The sequence below is a fragment of the Lissotriton helveticus genome, chromosome 3_1 (genome assembly GCF_964261635.1).
Source record: "Lissotriton helveticus chromosome 3_1, aLisHel1.1, whole genome shotgun sequence".
Lineage (NCBI taxonomy): Eukaryota > Metazoa > Chordata > Amphibia > Caudata > Salamandridae > Lissotriton > Lissotriton helveticus.
The window spans coordinates 1,102,545,278-1,102,568,609 of record NC_136061.1 but is presented as its reverse complement, the minus strand read 5'-3'; positions in this window follow the sequence as shown (position 1 = coordinate 1,102,568,609).

Here is a 23,332-nt window from a genome sequence, read left to right as displayed (position 1 = left end):
CCGATTTCTACTTTCAGCATCCTCAGCCCGCCTTTCCAATGCCACTAGACGATCCAATGCATCTGTCACTTTTACTTGTAGTGCAGTCAGTGCTGGCTCCACATCCCGGAGTACACCCTCCACATGTTTCACTCTGTCCGCTAGCTTGGAGTGGTCCACCCTTAGAAAGCCAAGGCCCGTTGCGACCTGTGCAATATCCTGCTGCAGAGCAGTGCGGGAGTCTGCAATTGCAGCTAGGATTTTATCAAATTGCTGCTGCATGCCAGGGTCCCGAGGCGCCTCCTGTGCATCTGGCTCACCCTGGCCCGGGGGCTCACTGTCCGAGAGCGGCTGTGCTCCATCTTTCTTTCCCTTAGGTTTCCCCATAGCGAGGTCCTCCAGTGTCCCCTCAATCCGCGTTAGAGGTTCGATCAGGTCGTTCCCGTCTAGCGAAAACCAGGTCTCACTTTCAGTTCCTGTGTCACTAGGAGTCCGACGGTGCAGATGTTTCCCCTCTCAGCTGTCTAAGTGGTCGAGAGCAGAAGCACAGGGAACCCCCATGTCCCAATTACTTCCGCGCCAGCGCCTCAATCAGTAGTTCCCAATCATCCCCGTCCTGCCCAGCACACGCGTGCCTGCCGCTGCCTCTGCGCCCAGTATCAGCGTCCGTGATTCTCTAACATGACCCTCTCCAGAGGCCCAAAAGGAAAAGCGCCACTGCCCGCAGCCCTGACCGGGACCTGCTCCCAATCAATCAATCAAGGACATTTATAGAGCGCACTACCTACCCGGAGGGTCTCAAGGCGCTTGGGGGGGGGGGGGTGCTGCTACTGCTCGAACAGCCAGGTCTTGAGCTTCTTCCTGAAGGAGAGGTGGTCTTGGGTCAGGCGCAGGTCGGTCGGGAGGGAGTTCCAGGTCTTGGCGGCCAGGTGGGAGAAGGACCTTCCTCCTGTAGTCGTTCTTCGGATGCGGGGGACGGCGGCGAGGGCGTGACTGGCTGATCGGAGGTGGCGTTTGGGAGCGTAGAAGTTGATGCGGTTGTTGAGGTAGCTCGGGCCTTGATCGTGTAGGGCTTTGTGTGCGTGGGTGAGGAGACGGAAGGTGATTCTCTTGTTGACGGGGAGCCAGTGCAGGTCTCTCAGATGTCCGGAGATGTGGCTGCGTCGGGGGATGTCGAGGATGAGTCTGGCTGAGGCGTTCTGGATCCGCTGGAGTCTCTTCTGGAGCTTGGCGGTGGTTCCGGCGTAGAGGGCGTTGCCGTAGTCCAGTCGGCTGGTGACGAGGGCCTGGGTGACCGTCTTCCTGGTCTCGGTGGGGATCCACCCACTATCGTTTGCAGCTCAGGCCAAGGTCCATCCGCCCGTCCAGTATTGTTAGCACAGTGTGAGGGGTGCGCGGTCAATTTCATGCATCCACATACACTCCGGCCTGTTGTGGTTTAACTCGTTTCAGAAGGTAAATCCCTTAGTGCAGGCCAGCCCCTGCTGTCAGCCAGTTCCACTGCGCCCCCAGGGTTCCACCTCAATCACTCCAGGTCACAGGCCTCGATCCTCCCAGGTGCCGACACCCCACATCCGGCCTCTATCCCTGCTCAGGATGTCTGCCGGGGTCCATTAGCCGCTCTCCCGCTAGCGCCCACCAACGCACCTCGGCTCGCAGGCCGCAGCGTCCCCGGGGCCCCGCACCTGCCTCCGCAGCTCGCAGCCCCAGAGCTCACCACACCCCACTGCGGAGCCAGGTTTCGCCGCTCCGTCCAGTGCTCTGTGGCCGCCGCCCTCAGCCACCCTGATTGCCTGTGTTGGCGGCTCAGCTCCGGGGGGCGCAGGTCCTCCGTGCTTCCAGCTCCAGCTCCAGCCGCAGCACTTCACCATTGTCAGTTGCTGTCGCACCAGGCCCACACAGCGTGGGCGGGCTCCGCCCGCTCACTCCAATACCGCAGCTCCAGACCTGTTCTCAAGGAGACCCTCGCCGTCCCGAGCACCCGGTCAGCCGAGCAATTAGCTCCCCAGCCAGCAATCGCCTGCGTCCTTCAAGGCAAGTTCTGGATCTCCTATCTCAGCGTCGCCGCCATTTTGCGGGCGCCACCATCGGCCGGTTTGGGACAGAAAACTGCCTGTAGCTCCGTATGTCTGCCCCGCACAGCAACGGAGCCGCGCCCGTTCAGGGCCACCCCGCTCACAAGTCGTCCGGTGTCAGCAGGCTGTCCAATTCGTTATTCCAACAGGATTAATGTGGGTTTTCTTGGCGGAGCTCAACGCTCATGCAGCCTTCCCCATTAGCCTTCAAGCCACGCCCCCAAATTTTGTATTCCCAAATTAGTCAAATAGTATTCTTGTATGTGCCAGGACCTCCCCTTGGTTTTATGCTGACTATGAAACAAATGTATATATAAGGACCCTGTTCTCTGTACTCCTTAGACTGTCTCCTACAGTGGCCTGAGGGTACTATATGACACAGTCTCCCTCATGTGAGGTTATTAAAAATGTTCTCTTCATATTACAGCTTCCGTGCCAATTTCTTCTTTGCTGGTTTAAGGACCAGGTGTATCAGTGAACCCCTTAGAAGGTTTTTATTTCTTCAAATGGCGCCCAAACGTGGACCTTATCGGAGAAGCGGCAATCCTAGGGAGTGGTCTTGACGGGAGATAGAAATCTACTGAGGAGGACAGGAATCTACTGAGGAGTTACCATCTGCATGGAGATTCTTTGTCTCTGCAGCCCAGTATATTTCTGGTCTTCCTGATCTGATCCTCCAAGTGTTTGCCGCTCCCGACTGACAACTTCTTTGGCGTGAGTATCCTAAAATGACAGTTAGGTCATTCAGAACTTGGCAGTGGAGGTTGGAGATTTGTGCTTGGTAAGGTCGTCGACATTTGATTTGTTTGTTTCGCCAAAGACTTTGTAATTTGGAAATATATGTAAATTGCAATTTATGTAGGCAGGTAATGAGGGGATTTTTCTCTAAATTGTGAAAATTTGTAACGGCGCATATTGTGTTAAGTGCCACTGCTGTATAATATTACCAATTTATTTATTTATTTTATTTTGGAACTCCTACGGAGGTCCACAAAAGCAAACCAACAATTTAAAAAGACAAACATTGCATACAGTACAAAATTCCTTCCTTATACATTACTATAACATTATATCAAACATAGTGAAAAATGTACAAATAATGCTATAATACGTAAAACAATCACATAACCGACCGATAAAAATTCTTATATACATACTAAGAAATGTGCAAATGATGCTATGAATACATTAAGCAATTAAATAGCCAACCAATTGGTATTAAAGCGGAACCAGAGTACTACTGTTAGACAAAATTCTAATAAATAGGCAAAAATGTTCTAAAAAATTGGTATATCTTAAAACAAACCATTTCATTCGGGAGGGAGGGACAAGACCAGAGAACGAGCGTCCTGAGCAGAGTGAATATTAAATCTGATAAATACTGGTTTTAAAAACACTCACCTGGCACTTTGCAGCTTTGAACGTACAAATAAGACATGATTTAGATCTTGGATTTGCAACTGGCACAATTCACAAATTCTCTTCTCTCTAGGGGCCAGATGTAGGGGACCAAATACCAGTCGGTAACGGCCAATTTCGGCCGTTACCGACCGGTATTTGGGTTTTGTAATGTAGGGGGCCTTTGATTTACAGAATCTGTAAATTTACCGATTCTGTAAATTTACAGAATCGGTAAAATACCGAATCGGTAAATTTACCGATTCTGTAAATCAATATGTAGGTGGCACAGTAAACAGTGCCACAGGCCCCTAAGAATTTGTTATTTACCATGTAATACTATTGCATGGTAAATAACGAATTCCTGTGTACATGCACATCTGTGCATGTACACCTGTGCCATGTGGCACACAGACAAGCCAGAAACAGGGGTGCAACAGGGTGTCAAAGTGACACCCTGTCCCCCTTGGCAATTCGGTATTTTTACCGATTCGGTAATTACCGAATTGATATTTGCCATTGATTCCTATGGGCTTCAAGGCCCATAGGAATCAATGGCAAATACCGATTCGGTAATTACCGAATCAGTAAATACCGAATCCTACCGATTCGGTATTTGTTACCAAATAATTACCTAAATCAGATTTACCGATTTAGGAATACCGAATCGGTAAAAATCGGTATTTATGAATCGGTAAATCTGATTTACCTACATCTAGCCCTAGGTGTTTTATCCCAGATGCCAGTGACGTCTCTTAAAGGCAGCAGATTAAGTCTCAGTAGGAGTATCAGCCTTCTAATCCCATGGGGGATATTCCAAGTTAAATAAGGCTGTGGTTTATTCCCCAATGCACTCCCACTGACCGCCACGTTACTGGGTCTAGATTTGCTTAAAGCAGCGTCTCTCGCCAAACTGATAGGGGATCAGAATTTCTTTAAAAACTGTTTCAAACCAGATTTAGGCATTGGAGAAGCGGGAGTTAAACTAAGACCGAAACTGTCAATTGCACATAAAAAGGACCTAAAAAACGTGGATTGTTCTTTTAGAGTGCAAAATATTTCTGTTCTCAGAGCAGCCCTAAGAGTACCCTCTTCCACAAAGAAGAGAGAGTTACCCCGCCTAAGAACTGCTGCCTGGGCTGAAATAAAGGACGAGACTAATCCAAATTCAAGGAGCAGAGCATGTGGGGCAGCCCGAGAATTTAAATTGCAGATTTGGCGCATAATTCATCCTTCTGCCTTATCAAACAAAAACCAATAATTCATGTCCACCACCTCGGCAGCATATATTAACGAGGGTGGGATTTTAACCTTGAAAACAGATAAGACATGGCTAAAATGGCGTCTCCCGCAAGTTTTATAGAACCTGTTTAATGCACTTGCCTGGGAGACAGCTTTACTATCACAGTGTTTAGTATGCTCCAAGTCTCGACCTGCGTTGGAAAAAACTTTCCCTAAATATACATACGAGTCAACCAATAATTCCATTTTTTCAAAACCAAGCATCCATCTTAAACATCTCTTTATTCTGAGCCCCTTCTTATGAAAAACCAAGATCTTGCTTTTTGCAATGTTAATTTTTAAAAAGTGAACCTCTGCATATCTGTTTCAAACGTCCAGACGGCGTTGCAGGCCAATAGGTGTTAAATCAAATATTGCAACATCGTCTGCGTACAATAAAGACCCAACTGACATTCAACCAATTTTGGGGGCATCCCCTCTCACCAAGTTCAAAGTGCCAGGGAGATCAGTGATATACAATGAAAATAAAAGTGGGGCTAATAGACAACCCTGCTTAAGCCCATTATGCGTTCTAATTTTGCATGTTAACCCCCGCGAACCTCCCATTACACCAGGTGTCAGTATACAATTCCATGATCAGACCCAGGAGATGATTTGGAATGCCGAGGGAGACAAGTTTTCTCCACAGGGTCTGGCGGTCCACCTTGTCAAATGCCGTGTAGAAACCAATAAAGGCTGTATAAACTGGCATCCCTCGCGTGAAAACATATTTCTCCACAACTGTCTGAACAACCGCTATTTTATCTAAGGTGCCATGGTTCTTTCTAAAGCCGGTATTGAATGTGCTGCTTTTTTGGAGGTACCAATGTGAATCTTGAATGAACTCAGCCGGTTCCTCTAGAGGGGATACCTAAATAGGTTTAGGGATATTAAAAAAGGTATTTCTTCCTTGGTGACGGAGTACACCATGGAACTAAATATACATAAAGAGGATCCTGGTCAGAATCCTCTCGGATCATGATGCACATGTGCTGACACTTAGATGGAGACCCCCACGCCCGCCTGTGCCCACCTGGAAACTACCGGGAGACTGTCTTTCCGACCAGCACAGGCACAGCGATCAACACAGGCACAGCAGGGTCTAGCCTAATAGAATGGGATGCATTTAAAGTAGCAGCCAGGGGCCACTGCATACAACAAATACTCGGGGTTCGCAAAACACTCGACAATACTCTACAAGCAGCAGAACAGACACTGGCGACACTCACGAAACAAACAGACACCACTGACGCCACTACCGAGCAGATAGCGGAAGCTAGAACCACATATGCAGAGGCGCTACGAGACCGGCGCAAATATAACTTTAGAGCCTATGCTGCCAGGACACACAGGGAGGGCAACAGATCGGGCGCGTTATTGGCATGGCTAGCCAGACAGGAGGTGGCCACGAGCCCAATCACAGAGATACTAGACCTCACAGGTACCCTCAGACACTCACAAATAGATATTGTGCACATATTCCGAGATTACTACGCGACAATCTACCAAGCCCCAACGCAAACAAACCAACGAGAAATAGCGAACTTCCTCCGGCCCCTACACATCCCACGCATCCCCAGAGCCATCAGGAAAGACCTGGACTCAAAGATCAAAGCCCCGGAGATCTCCCAAGCCCTTAGACAACTAGCACAACGTAAGGCCCCTGGTATGGACGGATTCCCACTCGAATACTACAGCACATTCTCAATGCACCTTGTTCCCAAAATAGCGACCGTACTTGACGAGGCGCTGGTCCGGGGAGAACTCCCGAAATCACTCCGAGAGTCCATTACTGTAACCTTTCTCAAACCACATAGAGACCCTGTCCTCCCTGCCTCATATAGACCGATAACACTCCTAAATACAGACTGTAAATTATTAGGGAAGGTCTTAGCAAACAGATACACCCAGATCCTCCCGCCCTTGGTGCACCCAGATCAGAACGGTTTTGTCCCAGGGCAAAACACCTCACAGAACATACGTCGGCTATTTCACATCCAAGATAGTGCAAGAACGCGATTCCCCAACGCAGCCTGCCTGATCCTAGATCTTGAAAAGGCGTTCGATACCTTACTCTCGCCATATTTATTCACGATACTGCGCAGAGCCCGGGTCGGGCCTGTTCTGTTAAAATACACCAAACTACTCTACCAGGGCCTCACATCTCGGGTACGGATAGGCAAATACATATCGGCCCTGTTTCAGGGGGACAGAGGGACAAGGCAAGGGTGTCCCCTGTTCCCCCTCCTGTTCGCCATAGCTCTCTAACCACTTGCAATTAAATTACGCCAGGAGGGGCAGACATGGGGTATACCGATAGCAGACGTGACCCACTGCGTGTCACTTTACGCGGATGATCTCTTGATTTATGTCACAGACGTCACAAGTGACTTATCTACGGTCTGGTCGACGCTACAGGACTTTGAGGCGGCCTCAGGTCTCAAAGTCAACTGGACAAAGTCCACAATATTCCCTTTGAGCCCACATCTGGCTCCACACGACCTTCTGGTGGGCCCCCATACGCTCACCTGGAGTACAGCAGCACCTCCATATTTAGGTGTGCAACTGTTTCACACCCCCACGGATTTATTCGATGGAAATCACCGTAGAGTCTTAGCAGGGCTACGAACATCAGTACGATTCTGGAAAACGTTACCACTAGCCCCCATAGGTCGCATCGCATTTGCAAAGATGATAATGGTCCCGCGACTCCTGTGCCATTTTGCCAATCTTCTGGTGATACCACCACGCTCCTTTTTTACAGAACTAAACACACTCCTCACGACCCTGATTTGGGGAGGAGGGAGACACAGAGTAGCCCTGTCCACGCTTTATCTTCCTACTACCCAGGGAGGGCTCGGAGCCCCATCCTTCGAGTCGTACTTCTTGGCGGCGCAACTCCAGTGGCTGTCGTACTGGACAGTAGAGCGCCATATCGGGGAAAGACTTACAGAGCACAGACGGATCCCCCTACCGGCTATTCACAGACTATTGCTCCCAGGCACAAAACCCCTACGCACATACCCCTTGCAGGTAACAGTGGCGCACAAATGCATGCTAAGGATCCACCGACTGTCCAAAGGGAAACCCCCATACTCGCCATTACTCCCATTGGTAGGCCTCCCCTGTAATGATATCTATTATACCACCCGCGCTCTCCAGGTCTGGACGGACCACTCCATCACAGACATGGCGTCCCTTTTTGACGACGGACAGTTAATGACGTACGCCCAATTAGCTGATCTCTATGACCTCCCACCTGGTCAATTCCTCCTACACCGACAGCTCATAGACAGTTGCCGCCCGTTCTGGAACGCGCGGGAGGGTGAACCCCCGACACACCCGGTAATACACACCATCATACACATGGGAGTGGGTAGACACCTAGTTACATGGTTATAAAAGGCAATCAGAGAGCTGCTTCTACGGCCCCTAGACTCACTAAGGCAGATGTGGGAGGAAGAAGTTGGTCGGGTATTTAACGATAAAGAATGGGGAAAAGTCCTGGAGTATCCAAAAAAAGTCTCTAGAAACGCCCGCTTTCGAAACATCCAATTTAATATACTCCATAGAGCGTACCTCTCCCCGCAACGACTCCACCGGTTCTATCCTAACACACTTTTCGTCTGCCCTCGATGCCAGGTCCCCGAAGCGGACTTTAAACACATGTTTTGGGATTGCCCCATCATTCAACAATAGTGGAACCAGGTGCATCATATACTTCAGGAAGTAACTGGTAACACAACCATGTCCACATGGGAGGCAAGCACCCTGGGGTTGTTCCGCAAAAGGAAAACCGAGAAAGTGCCAAGCCGATTCGCCTCGTTGGCCATCCTCCTTGCAAAAAGGGGGATAGCCATGCCCTGGCGGGCCCCTGCTGGGCCCCCGGAGCCAGCATGGACAGGGGCAGTGAAGAAATGGGGGGCAGCGGAAGAGGCAGTGTTGCGAGACGAGTAGGTGAAAGGCATACGAAAACACCCAATTTCCCTTGAATGGGCGCAACTGATGCACCTATTCACACAGGTTGCAACGCAACCACCCTCCTTTCCCACTTCCCAGACTCAATCCGCACTGGGCTCCTCACAGGGACGGATAGGAGATGTCTCACGAGTAAATACTGGTCCCTAGGCCGTAGGATAGCCTGCCACTAGCCCCACCCCCCTCACGAGACACAGCTACCATCCGCGGCACCCACCACCCATGAAGCACTGACCACAGACCACGCCACTTACCCGGATTCAGAATTATCATTTTTCCCTTTTCTACCCATAATGAGATGTCCGCAGCACCCTTCCCCTAGTTCATTCCCCCCAAAAGTTAATAGTTCTCCTCAAATTTCGGAAGTTCCGATTCCGATACACAGTTCTCAAGAATGCATGCACCAAAGGCCTGGTAAGGAGCACTATGGGGACATGTAGAGGTAATGCACAGAGTCCCCAGACACCCCAAACAATATCGACTGCATGACCCGTGTTCCACAGGGTGATACACTGGAGGGTGGACTTGGGAGTTATCCACAATGAGTGATAGTTACAGATACGTAAGGGAACTAAGTCTGGGATGCTAACCCCAACTGTCTACCAGTCATGAATAACTGTATGTTTTATGATACCGTAAAAACTGTGTACGCTTGCCAGGATACTTGATGTATTGCGATGTGAACTCTCAATAAAAATATTCAAACAAAAAAAAATAAAGAGGATCCTGGTCTGTGCACTTAGTAACATTCATAAGTGGTGATATGCAGAGCGCATTTTGAGTGTTCTGCCAGCCAAAACTGGCAAATCTGGTGTATTTTAGCTTCTTGAACATGGAACAGTCTTTTGGACTACTTTTGAGAGATTTGCTTGTAAATATGACTTACAATTAGTATTTACAAAATGTTTGGTTTCAGTACATTCTGTGGGCTGTCTCTTGGTTCCGTCCTAAGTGTTGATTTTTTGGGTTGATTGTGTGTTTGAATGTCTATGTGGTTTGTGGTTTGACATCGGTGGTATTTCTGTGAGTAAGAAGCGATTGCGCTCTTTGTGTAAGAATAGCTAGCCTAAAGCACGCTGTACTGTATGTTCTGAGTGTATGACCCCCTTCTGAAAATGTATGGAATGAGCTCAATTTGTTTTTTTTCATCATTCTGCTATGCAAAATGTCATTGAATGAATAACATTTAAAAAGAAAAAAATTCCAGAAATGATTTATGTAACATATGCTAAATAGCTGCATGCTAACATTAAAATTAAAAAAGTAAGAAACTATACATGTGTGTAAATTGCCACAAGGCTAAAGATAAAATTAGAATTCACATTCAAAAGGAATAAAATAGGCCTCATATAAAGGAAGAAAAAAACAAAATTGTGTGGTTAACAATAACTAGGACTAAAATACATTCTTACAACAATTTTCCTTATATATTAATGTTAAAAAGGCATTCACACCATCTGAGTGAATTGGTTGTTGCTGAAATAAACACCACATTACAAAACAATAGATTTGTGCTGGCTTGAAAGGCTTGAGATGTTGGTGCCTGCTGGTAAGAGCACAGCTGAGTCAAGAACACATGGCTATTCTTGGACCCAAGCCACAAGTAAACTGCTGGGTCAACTAGATCTTAAGTTAGTGCAAACCTGGTATAAAGGCGTGCATTAAAGACTGCTAATTTTAAAAGTTAGACAAGACAGTTTCATTATTTTGGAATACAGAGAAAAAGATTAAAAGAAGGGATTTTCTTTTTGATTGCCTTTTTAATAAGCACATTCGTGGTTCTGATGTTAAATAATTACTGTCCTTTAAAAGTGATGCAGACTTTTCATGTTTCAGTAAGGCTTTTGTGCTTAGTGTTATAAATGAATGCATTTAAAGGTGATAGGAAAGGAATGAGGCTTGCTTTTCATATGTGGAACCATCAAAAAGGGTTGGTGATCATTATTAAGAAAAACAAAATTGACTATATGAGGATTTTTTTTGTTAAAAATAATTGCACTAACATTTCCCAAATATATCAGTCACTGGTCATCCACTGCTCTTTCAACCTACAGTGGCTTAGGAGTGCTTGGGAGGAAGACGTGGGTGCATTGGAGGAGGAGGACTGGGCTGAGGTCCTAGTGGCCCCGCAGGGGGCAACAATAGCAATGCGTCTACGGCTGGTGCAGTTCAAGTACTTACACAGGGTGTATTTCACCAGAGTACGTCTGTGGAGGGCGGGAATGATCGCCTCTCCCGAGTGCATTCGTTGTCATCGGAAGGACGGTACACTTATACACACGGTCTGGAGTTGCCTATCATTGAATAGCTTTTGGAGGGGGATATACTCCTGCCTCTCTGAGGTATTGGGATGGGAGCTCCCCCGCACACCGCAATTGGCCCTGCTACATGTTATGGAGGGAGTGGGGGGCAATATTTATAAACGCCACCTTTTACAACTGGGCCTCACTTTAGCAAAAAGTGATATTGCCAGGGTCTGGAGGCACCTAGGGCCCCATCGGTGGCTGCTTGGAAAAATGGGCTAGATTTTTGCATGGGGTTAGAACAACCGGTTTTTCTTGCCAGGGGGTGTCCGCGCAAACACTTTAAGATATGGAAGCGGTGGGCAGATTACTGGGGTCTATTATTGGACCCACCACAGGAAGTAGAAGCACGCTTACCGGTCTAAGTCACATGTACTTTCTTGGAGGGTGGTAGCAAGGGTGGGACTGGTCGGAGGGACCAGTATCCCCAGTTGTGATGCTTTGTGATTAACAGGTTTATGTGGACTCAACGCAATCTTTGGGGGGGGGAGTTGGGGGGATTTGTTATAATTTGGTTCGCTTATACCTGCAAAAGTCAAAGTCAATATCAATGCATGTTTGATGTGTGTTTCTGGAGTACAGAGCCCTGCAATATATGTGAAGCTAGACAAATAAAAAAATAAAAAATAAAAAATTGCACTAAAAATTGTTTTTGATCCTTATAATTTCTAATAATCCTACTGTGAATAATATATGACTCCTAGCATCAAAGTCAAAATTTGAGCAGTATTTTACCCACAAGGTGGGGAATAAAATGTGAAATGCCACTTTACCCAGGCGTACAAAACTCTTTTTATATGGGTGTACCTTATATATTTCTGATCCCCCATCCCTGGGATATCTAGAGGACACTCTGGGGGTCCCTAATATGTCAAAACATTGTAGGTTAGCCATTTTTAGTGCCCCTACCACCAAAGTCGAATTTGGCCAAAATGTACTTTTTCAAAGCAGTTCTTCCACTCAGAGCAGTTTCCAACTGATCTCAGGCTTCAGTAATGCACACATGCAAGTATAGAACAAACAGCTGACCTCTATACTGCTAGAAAGGCACACCACACACTGCACACAAATGAAAATAAGTATAAAAAAAACCAGCAGAAGTTAATATTCTACCTTTACATTATTGGTAAGCAGGTACGGAACAGGACTGCCTTTCAGCTGTCAGTCTCCAGAGTTACTTTGAATTGTAAAAACCACATGAAAAAGCCTTACACAAAATAGGACAGCTGGTAAGAGTTAGAGGTAGAGTACTGCATTTAGCAACCTAGCAGGGCTAAGGTCAAAGTTTGCTTTGACACCTCGACCTCTGAAAAATTCTGAAAGACGAGATGACAGCGCAGGGAGAGAAGCTTTGCTTACTATTTTTGGCAAAAGCAAGTTTTTGCGCAGTCATATGAACAGAAGGAAAGACAGTGGTATATGTGGGACCCGAGTAGAGCATAGCTCTGCCATGTATATACAAATAATAGTTTTAGCTTCAAGATTACTGTACAAGGGCTGAGATAAGGAGGCAATGGGATTTAGTTTGCATTCATTCACCCTCATGTTTAACTAGTACAATTGCTAAAGGGATTGGTGGTTGGTTATTAATGTTTTCCAGCTAGCTCAATGGGCTATTTACCTGCTACAAGTTTATTTGTGCCCCGTTGTCACAAATAGGGGTAGATAGTGTCGACAGAAGGTAAACCTGTTTCAGGATTCCTACTGTTGAAATGGGGGGAGCAGGTTAGCTCCTCTGCAAATTAAGGGTAGGCAAATGTATGTTTTCTCTCTCTTTTTCTCACTCTCTTTTGAGCCTGTCTAAGCTGTCTAGGAAATGGCCATGAGACATTTAATTGGCTATTCAGTAATACTGTTTTCAAATTGTTAGCATTAATAAAATGAATAAATAAATATACTATGTTACTGCTCATCCTGTCTGATGAAATTATGAAAGGATGAGTAGTCTAGATTGCTGTTCCCTTATTTGACCTTTAAGGGGAACTATATGTTATTCTCATGTTACACACAGTTTTGCAAGGGCATTATTGTACGAGTTACTTACCTTCGGTAACGGTGTATGTGGTAGAGATAATTCTAGCGGCAGATTCCTTAACGTAGAATTATCCCCAGGCGTGAATATAGATCCGGAAAATGTTTTGCCCAGCATCCCTGCGCGCCGGGGGGAAGGCATCACGCGACTCCGCCCTGACGACCGCGCACGTGACGTCAACAAGGTCACATAAGTCCCACTTTTCCGCGCCACAACGCGGAACCATCAGACAAAACTGTGACAGTATAGGAACAGTGGGCGAAAGAGCAGAAACATAGAAAAGGAATGGTGAGGAACAACACCATAAGGGGCAGTGCCAGAAACTGCAGCACATAAGGGCAAGGCAAAGAATAAAGAACAGAGCAGAGCCCTGATCAGCAACCCTGCCAGTATGGAAATAGCCCCCCCAGAGACAAAGAACATATGAAAAAATGTCATGACAACGTGTAGCAGGACCACAACCCCAATCAATAACAATGAAGGGGAACCAGTCCAGGACCAACAAGGAACGATAAACCCCAGAACAGCCCCAGCACAGAATGTGACATCCCCCATAAGGAACAAAGGCTAAGGCCCGGCCAAAAGACCCCAACCGAGAGGGCAGCAGAGAAGCATAGGGGCCAGAACCCCTAGCACTGAAAGGGGGGGGGGGGAAGGGAGGGGTTGAAGGTATCCCTAACTTGGAGCAACAAGAGCGTAAGGGCACAGAAGCACCCAAAAACCTATCCTCCAATGACCAAGAGTAAGGAATCAGAACAACTAATAGGACAACATCCTTCCAAAAAAGAGCGAAAGAATGCACTCACAGAAGCCATAGCACCCACAGGGAGGCGAGTGCAGAAGACCAAGCCAAAGGTCCTCACAGAACGGGGAGGAAGGGCAGGTCCTGAAGGAATCTGCGGCTAGAATCGTCTCTACCAGAAGCACTGTTACCGAAGGTAAGTAACTCCTACATCTGATAGAGACTACTAGCCGCAGATTGCTTAACTTAGAATAGGTACCATAGCCATACCCAAGGGGGAGGAGGGTCTGTGAAAGGACCCCACCAGCCTGGACATAATAGAGGGTCCCACAAAGTCCGAGTCCCAAGACAGGACGAGGGGCCCGTCCCCCCAGGCAAAGGGAAAACCCCGCCTGCAGAAGACCACCTACCCCAAAGGGGGTGTGGGAAAAGAAGAGGTAGCCTGTCCTCACCCAGCAGAGGAAACAAGGCAAGGCAAAAGGAGGCCAAACACCCCACGCCCATATGAGGCAACAAAACCTCCGCCCAATGCAAGAAGAGGAGCACCGGACGAGAAGAGCAACTGAGAGACTCCAAGGAGAAGAGGCAAAGCAAAGGCAATCCCAGACAGGACGGCGCCGTCAGCAATAAGCAGGTGGAAGCCGAAAGGGTAACTCAAGGTCACCCAGGAAGAACCGTCCAACGCCCCACAGGGACGGACTGCGCCCGCAAGATCGTCAAGAAGTCAGGGACCATCTCCTCCCACAGGGAGAAGAGGTAGAACCGAGTGCAAGGCCCACTGGAAGTAGTGGACAAGGCAGGATGACAGTCCCACTGAAGCCCCAAGAAGGAACAATGGTGCAGAAAAAACAACAGTCAGCACCGGCAAGCTCTGCCAGATGCCAAGGACACCACAGAACGAAGCACTCAGAGCAAGAAGGCGAAGGAGAGTCCGGATACGCCCCAGGGAGGAGACCGCACACACGGCCCAAAAAAAGTGGAACCGGACAGAAACCATGACGTCAGGCAACAATCAGCTGGTCAGACCAGGCAAACAGCGCAGCGACCCCAGAGAAGAACACCCTGGGCGTAACTCAAGCTAGTCCAAGCCATCAGCAAGAAGATAGCAAGAAGACAGTGCCCCACATAGGGCATGTCACGTCCCAAGACATGGGAACCTCTTAGGAAAAACTTTCCCAGCAGAGGACATCAGAAAAGACCTGCGGCAAAAACTCAGCAGAAGGCTTATCAAGCAGCCAGAGTGGAAAAACACAGGATGCCCAGTCTCATGGCCAGCATGGTGTAGAAAACCCAAAGGAAAAACACACAGTCAAGAAGGGCTGGCCAGCAGCCAACAGAACCACAGTCCCAACAAGGAGGACTCGAGTGGCCATGAAGCACACAGAACAGACAACCTGGGCGACCCTCCCCAACGGAAGAACACCTCCAAGAACCAGATCAACTTGCAGGTCAATGAGGGAGAGAAGAAGGAGGAGGAGGACGACGAAACCCCCGCCAAGAACCTCTGGATGGCCGATTCCACAGGGGAATGGAACAAAAGAGCACCATCGAAAGGAATTCCACCAGCCGTTCTCGAACGGTCTCCGCGAACATACTGTCCCGAAGCCAGGCATTGCGACGAAGGGCAACTGAAGAAGCCATGGCATGACCCAGCACCTCCGAGATGTCCAGAGCGGAGCGAAGAATGAACGCCGCCAGCTCCCGGCCATCCAACACATGATGCCTCAAATCAACGCAGGCACCCTCCTGAGAGTCCCACAAACAAGAAGTGGCCCTAGCCAAAACACACAGCGTGTTAAGGGCCCGCAGAGCCGCATTGGTTGAGGCGAACATATTGCAACCCCAGGAGTCCAGCCAGCGGGCCTCCCGTGATGGGGAAGATAACAGCAGCAGCAGAGAAGGAAAAGCAGTCTGCAAAAGGGGGCCTCTGATAGAGGGGTGGAGGGAAAGACACACCGGATCATGTGGCGCCGGATGTAGGTGTTGGGGCACCAGGTCCCCCGTGGCGGGATGGCCTCAAGTCCCCAAGAGAGAAGAATGGAGTGAACCCTCGAAGGGAAGCAACAGCTCCCAACCACTAGAGCCCTGATGGAGAACCTCCAGAAGATGATCCACGGGGAAATGGGTAGCTGGATCACCCATGAACAAAATTCCCACAGCTATGGAAACAGCACAAGCGAAAACCGCAACCGCCTCTGCCAGGCCCCGCGGAGGGGAAAGCAGCTCCTCGTTAGGTGACGGCTGCAAGCTAAGGCGGCCATCCCCCAAGCCAACCAGAGGAAGGAAGAGCCCAGTCTGGAAAGAAGGTAGAGGGACTGAGGAGTGGGGAACCTGCGGCTCCTCTAACGAAGACCGCGGCTGCTGAGACGGCGAGGAGCCGCCCTTAGAGAACGTCGGTGAAGAAGCCACATCGCGGCGGCCCGTCTCCGGCGAGGATGAAACAAGCAAGCGCCAAACTTCTGGAGAAGAGGAGGTGTCCGAAGATGAGTCAACGACCCGACATCGGCCTGGCACCGTAGAGTCCGCAATTTGAGGCAGGACATCATCGTCGTTCGCCGCCCGGGAAGACGCCAGGGCAGCCCTCTGACATGGCGCAGGAGACCGGGGCTGGGCTGGAGCCGGGGATGCGAAGGAGCAGCGCCGACCTGACCTCTGACGAGGCAGCCACCTGCATGGAGGGATGAGAGGGACCCGGGAAGGGACGAATAGGCCCCTGCCAGCCCCGACCTGTACGCGGCGAGAGGAGCCCTCCGCTGACCCATGTGGCGCTGCCAGGGCCAGCAGCTGCCCTCACCGAAGCTGTGTCACCCCGGCCTCGGACAAGACCACCGCCTGTCCCGAGGACCGAGAGGGGCTCGGAGGTGCGTCCCGAGCTCCGGCGGCCTCCCGCAACACCACAGGGACTCCCGCGGGAATTTGCGGCGAAGCAGAGGCGCTGTGGTGCTAAGGAGGGGCCCCCGAAGGGCGGCACCAAATCCTCCAAACCTGGAATCGAGCCAGCCGGCGCCGGAATCCTCCGACATCCCAGGAGGGGGAGAAGCCAGCAAGGCATACAGAGCCGCCGCATATGTCTCCATCTGGGCTCTAGTTGCCCCCACACCGGGAAACAGCAGATAAGGGGACGACATGCGGGGCCGCACCACCTGCGAAGAGCCCACGTCCGACCTTTGGGGAGAAACTGCGACACTTACCGACAGGTGAGGGACGCTCTTGCGACCTGGGAGAAGGACGATGTCGATGAGGGAAGCAGCGGGTCACAGAACCCTCCGCAGAGGCCGGGCAAGATGACGATGCCGACCTGGACATGCGAGCTGAGAGAAGTTTCATCCGGCGCTCCCGCCGGGACTTCGGTTTCATCTGCTGGCACGCCTCACAATCAGTGGAGTCGTGGTGTTCCCCCAAACACCCATACAAATGGGGTGAGGATCTGTCATCGACATCAGGTGGCCACAAGACGAGCACGTCTTAAAGCCCGAAGGCATTTGCACACTGTTCCCCCACACACGCAATAGTGAAAGGGAAAGGCCTAAACAGGCCCAGAGCACGATCCGGATCCGCGTTGCACGCGGAAAAGGAAAAAACTGACGTAGGTGTGACGGGGTGGGACTTATGTGACCTCGCTGACATCACGTACGCGGACAACGCCAAGGCGGAGTCGCGTGATCCCGGCACGCAGGGATGCTGGGCAACATTTTTTCCAGATCCAGTCTCACACCTGGGGATAATTCTACGTGAAGGAATGTTTTTTACATAGAAATGGACTAGATGGTTCGAGGATTTGCTTTCTGCTTGGGGTTGACAAATATTGACGGTTCTGTTTGTAATAATAGCCATTACCCTCTCCTGCTATCTGTATGTTAATTATGACCCAGTTCTCTGTTCCCTTTGCACTGCTGCTTATACCTTATATATACCCGCTTAATGAAAGGTTTAGAATGTAAATGCCCACCTAGCAATGGATTAGGACATTGATGAATTCATGAGAATAAATGTACAAAATATTTACTATGTTCCTCCTAGATCATAGGAATGTCTTTATCTCATGCTAAAAAGACGATCTGTTAAAGATTGCAGGAATCGCTGTTAGCATGAGCTAAAAGCCATTTTGTTCTTGGCAGCCATTTTAGTTAGCCATGTGCTCCCCATGTGCTTTCTCCCTCTTCCAGAGCCTTGAACATGCTCAGAAAAGCCTTGATGGTAGAATGCACCTGCTCCTTGTGTAGAACTGTCAGGCTATTCTTACTGATGTGTTCAGTTTAGACTCTCCTCCCACTTTGTTGAGCAAACAAATTGTGTATACCCATATTAGTCAAATAGTATTCTTGTATGTGCCAGGACCTCCCCTTGGTTTTATGCTGACTATGCAACAAATGCATATATAAGGCCCCTGTTCTCTATACTCCTTAGACTGTCTCCGACAGTGGCCTGAGGGTACTGTATGACGCAGTCTCCCTCATGTGAGGTTATTAAAAATGTTCTTTTCATATTACAGCTTCCGTGCCAATTTCTTCTTTGTTGGTTTAAGGACCAGTTATATCAGTGAACCCTTTTTTATTTCTTCAGAGGAAATTGCCCTACCGAGGGAGTCCGCGGTGTCCAAGCCACAACGAATGGCGAACCGAGCCACGTCCTTACCCTCAGCCACAGCCTGAGACAGCCCAGTCTGGACCTCCTCCGGGCACTGAGGCAACACCTCAGCAACGGTATCCCACACGGGTGGGAATAGCAGCCTCAAAAGGCACGCGGTGCTCACCGACCGCAGTCCCAAGCTGGCCAAACAGAACAAACGCTTGCCAAACTGTTCCAACTTCTTAGAGTCCTTATCCGGCGGAGCCGTGGAAAAGGCACTCTGGGATGCCGAAGCTTGAATGACTAGACTCTAAGGTGTTGGATGGGTGGTGAGAAAGGCAGGGTCACCGGGCGCTGGACGATGACTCCTGGCGACGCTCTTATCCACATGAGCCCCTGTGGCCGTCCGTGACCAAGTGCCCAACAAGACTTCAGTGAGGGCATCATTAAAGGGCAGCAGAGGCTCTGATGAGGTGGAAACTGACTGGAGCACCTCTGGAAGGAGATTAGTCATAAGGTTTACCGTGGGGAGATCGAGGTTAAGGACCTCAGCTGCCCGATGGAGCACCACCATATACGAGGCACCTTCCTCCATAGTGGGCGGGGGAGAGTCAAACCCCGGATCAGAGGAAACGTCAAGGCCGCCGGCCTCCTCCAAGTCGTTGACCAAGTCGTGCTCCAAATCACACTGACGAGCAAGAGGGTCCTTGGACCCCTCCCAATCGTCCTCTACCACCAGCGCAGATGGCACAGGCCTCGGCGGTGGGGCAGGGACTGGGGAGGGAAGAAACAGTGCCGGGAACGGCCCCGGCCGAGCCGGCGCCCTGTCCCAATTCGGATCCCAGGTGAGGACAAAACCGTCCGGGAAACGGGGCAGAGGCGGAACCAGCGGTATCCACTACGGCGCCATCGACGGGGCCGGCAGCATGGGACCTCTTGGTGCCGTGGCCGGAGCCAGCGGCACAGTATCCTGCGGCGCTGGGGACGGAGTCACAGGCGACTCCGGGGCTGGATCTGCCGGAGGAGTCAACGGACCAGCAGGATCCTGCCACGGGACTGCGGGCCCGAAGGCGCACCGGCGGGAGCCCGAGGCCTAAAGTACCAGTTACTTACCTTCAGTAACGATGTATCTGGTAGAGACGATTCTAGCCGCAGATTCATTAACGTAGAATTATCCCCAGGCGTGAGACTGGATCCGGAAATCTTTCTTGCCACAGCATCCCTGCGCGCCGGGGGGACGGCACCACGTGACTCCGCCCTGACGTCGTCCGCGTTCGTAACATCATCGAGGATACATAAGTCCCACCCCGGTGCGCCTACATCAGTTTTCTTTGGAGAACTTTTCAGCGCAACAACGCAGAGCAATCACAAACAAAAACTGTGAGAATACTGGAACAGTGTGCGGAAAAATCAGCTAAAAAGGAAGGGAGGAAACGAATGGTGAGGAACAGCACCATCCAGAATAGTGCCAGACACTAAGGCACCAAAAGTCATGAAAGGAAAGAACAGAGCACAGCTACTGCAAGCAAGCCTGCAAACAAATACAACAGCCCCCTTAGGGCCAGAAAGCATGTGAAAAATTGCACAGCAGACAAAGAAGTCTGCAACCACAGCCCAGAACAGAGAAGGGCATCAAGGCCAGAACGGAAGAGGAAGGAGAATTTACCCCCAGACAACACCAGCAAGGAGAGACATCTCCTGAAAAGAGCTACAGGTCGAGATCTAGCCAAGAGACCTCAACCCCAAGGAGTGCAGGAGTCATTAGTGCAATCAACGAAAGGAAGAAGAGCACGCACAGACCCCCCATTGAAGCACCCATGAAATCATCAATCAATCCCCAGAAGGGAAGAATGGAGCAAACCCCAAGACTAGCATCCCCCTAGGCAGGGAGTAAGAAAAGGCACTCGCTGAAGACAACCACCCGGCGGCAGGCGAGTGCAGAAGACCAAAAAAGGGTCCTCGCAGAACGGGGAGGGAGGGAGGGCGGGTCGTGAGGAACCTGCAGCTAGAATCGTCTCTACCAGATACATTGTTACCGAAGGTAAGTAACTCGTACATCTGAAAGAGACTACAAGCCGCCGATTCCTTAACGTAGAATAGATACCCTAGCCATACCCAAGGGGAAGCAGGTTCTGCGAGAGGACCTCTCCAGCTCAGGCGAACACAAGACCCCAACAGGGGACAAATCACAGGGACAGGGAAAAATCCCTGTCCTCCCCCCCAGGGCAAAAGAGAACCTCAGCATTGTGGAAGGACACCGGCCCCACAGGGGATGTGTTATAATGACAAAAGAGGCAGCCCAGCCCTCACCAAGCAGGCGAAAGCAAGGGCAATACGAAAGGAGGCCAGCAGTCAATATACCAGGGACCCCCACCGGAAGCCCCAGAAGCACAGGTAACGCAGAGGAGTACAGAGGAAGAAGAGCAACCCAGAGACTCCAAGGAGAAGGGTTATTGACTAAGGCAAGAGCCATCCACCGGGAACACACCCAGTGAAAAGGGCAGCCAAATCCATCACAGCTGGAAGTCAACAGACCAGACAAAAAAGCGCCTCACAATAAGCCAGGTGGGAGAAGAAAAACATAGTCCCACAAGGCTCCCGCAAAACAAGAAGCAGGAGCGGCAGGCCCCACTCCAAGGCTCCTGGCCGTAGACCAGAGAGCAGGCGGGCGCAGCTGGACGCTGACAAGCGCCACGAAACTAAACGTCCAGACCACATCATCCAGGCGGGCGCAGCTGGGCGCCAATAAGCGACCAGCCGGAAGATAAGAGGAGAAACAGGTAGGGCAGGCCCAGCCATCAACACAGGAAAGCATCCCCCTGAAACACCCGACAGAAGATGGCGTTTTAGGCTCCTAGTGAATTTCCCCGATTCATGCCCTTATATAGGTACAATTCACATTGCCCTTATAGAGGCATTGAAATCAAGCCCTTATTTAGACATAGCCCATGCTACCCAAATACAGGCATGGCTACTTCCACCCGTACCAAACGTCACAACGATTTCTTGGAAAATCGGCTTAAGCAGTTAGGGAACTTCCCCTTGCTTGAATATTGACTTGTCCAAGAACTCATGTACTTTGCAAAGAACAACTATTCCCTAGGGGTTCTTTCCTGGCGTTATTATGCCCGACTTTGCGTCAAACCATGGCATTCCTAGGCACCTTCAAGGTATAAATATACCTTCACTTGCTCTAGCAAGACACAGTGGTTCGGAGCAGTTCGACTATCTACTTGCCCGACGCAACTCGCTACAGCAAGTGCCGAAGGAAGCCGACTCTCAAGCTGACGCACTGATGAAAAGGCTGCTCTTCTCCTGCCGAGAATCCAGCTCCAGTGTTTTCAAGCTCTCTTTGCGGGGTGTTGGGAAATTGAGTCCCGAGACAGAGATACCAGATCTCCTTCATTCTAACTAAAGGTATGGAGCTGATTAGAACCTAGAGAAATCTTGGATAGATTCTTGGCAAAGAAAACTAAACCTACACAATACTTACTTCTTCCCTCGTACTAGACTTAGGTTAGGTACATTGGTTTAGGCGTATTTTAGAAGCACCTGTTGAGTATTTTAGCCTGTGTATTTATGTATGTATTTTTATATGGCTTAGAAACCATACAATGCGCTTACAGTATTATTTCATATTACTGTTTACGCTGTGTTCATTATACTTTGCAGTCTGCATAACGATTGTAGCAGTTCACTTCTCTTGCATGAGAAAGAAGACTGTTCAATAAACCTTTTTATTGAAAACGCCCGTCTCGCTATTTCTCTGCAACTCTGTAGAAACAAAGCATGCACGATTGACTGAGTGAAATACTTATCTATTGTTTCCCCAACTCTAGAGATATATTTCTTATTCTTGGGAAACTAAGTTGTCATGTTTATGCGGTTGTCAGAAACGAATCCCTTCTTGTGAATTCGAGAACGTTTCTAGTGACCTCTGAGCTAGGTGGCACTCACTATTAAGTTTAGTATATTCGATAGAGACCTAGTCGACCTCAGGCCTACGTCTAATCTATAGGATATATTATTCCAATGCGCAGAGCCTATAGGGAATATAGGAACTACACTATATGGCGCCCAACATTTGGTAAGGCACTAAATTTAACGCTAGATACTAAAGTAACTCAGTCGTGCTTTTCTCAGAGACCTTTTTTTCCCGTAAAATACTCCAATAGACGTCTGGAGTGGGTAAAAGGATAAAATATCTGCCATAGCTGAGTAGGACGAAAATCCTATGTATTCGTTTTTTGGTTTGTTCAACGTTGAAGGATACAGTGTTCCAAAATACTGTGCACCTTATCTTTGTTTCCTTAAAACTTACTCTGCAAACTTTCGCCCAAAAAAATGAATGAAAATGAGGACAACAACTCAAATGGAGCTACAGGCAAGAACGCCGTAGCAGCTTTTGACGTAACAGGCTTTAATGAAGCCAACGATGATGCTATAATCATCCCAGAAAATTTAAGGAAAGCCATAACTATAAAAATTATAATAAATGGCCTATCATCAAGAGGTGGTAGGGTAATTTTTGTAATAGAGGCACATGAATATCATCAGACTGAGGAATTCTATTCATGGATTATCTTCCCTGAAGCAAATCAGTTCACTTCTACAAAGAAGAGGAACCTCCAACGGAATCCATTCATTTCGAGGATGTTCAAATTCCACTAACTTACCAAGAGCACGCGCTCTGGTTTAAAGGCGCCCTAAATCATATAAATCACATTACCAGGCTCGGTCCACTAGGTAGACCAGGAGCAATATGGCCAGTATTATCCAGCTATACACCACATCCTGCCATTGAAGAAATGTCAGGTGCGGAACTATTAGTTCAACTAAAACAACTAATCAAAATCCATAGACAATTGGTTCAATATGTCATGCGGACTCTAACAGTCCAACCTCCTATAAGGATTCCACAACACATCCCTTACCAGGGGAACACAAATAAAATTACACCACAGAGCATACAATC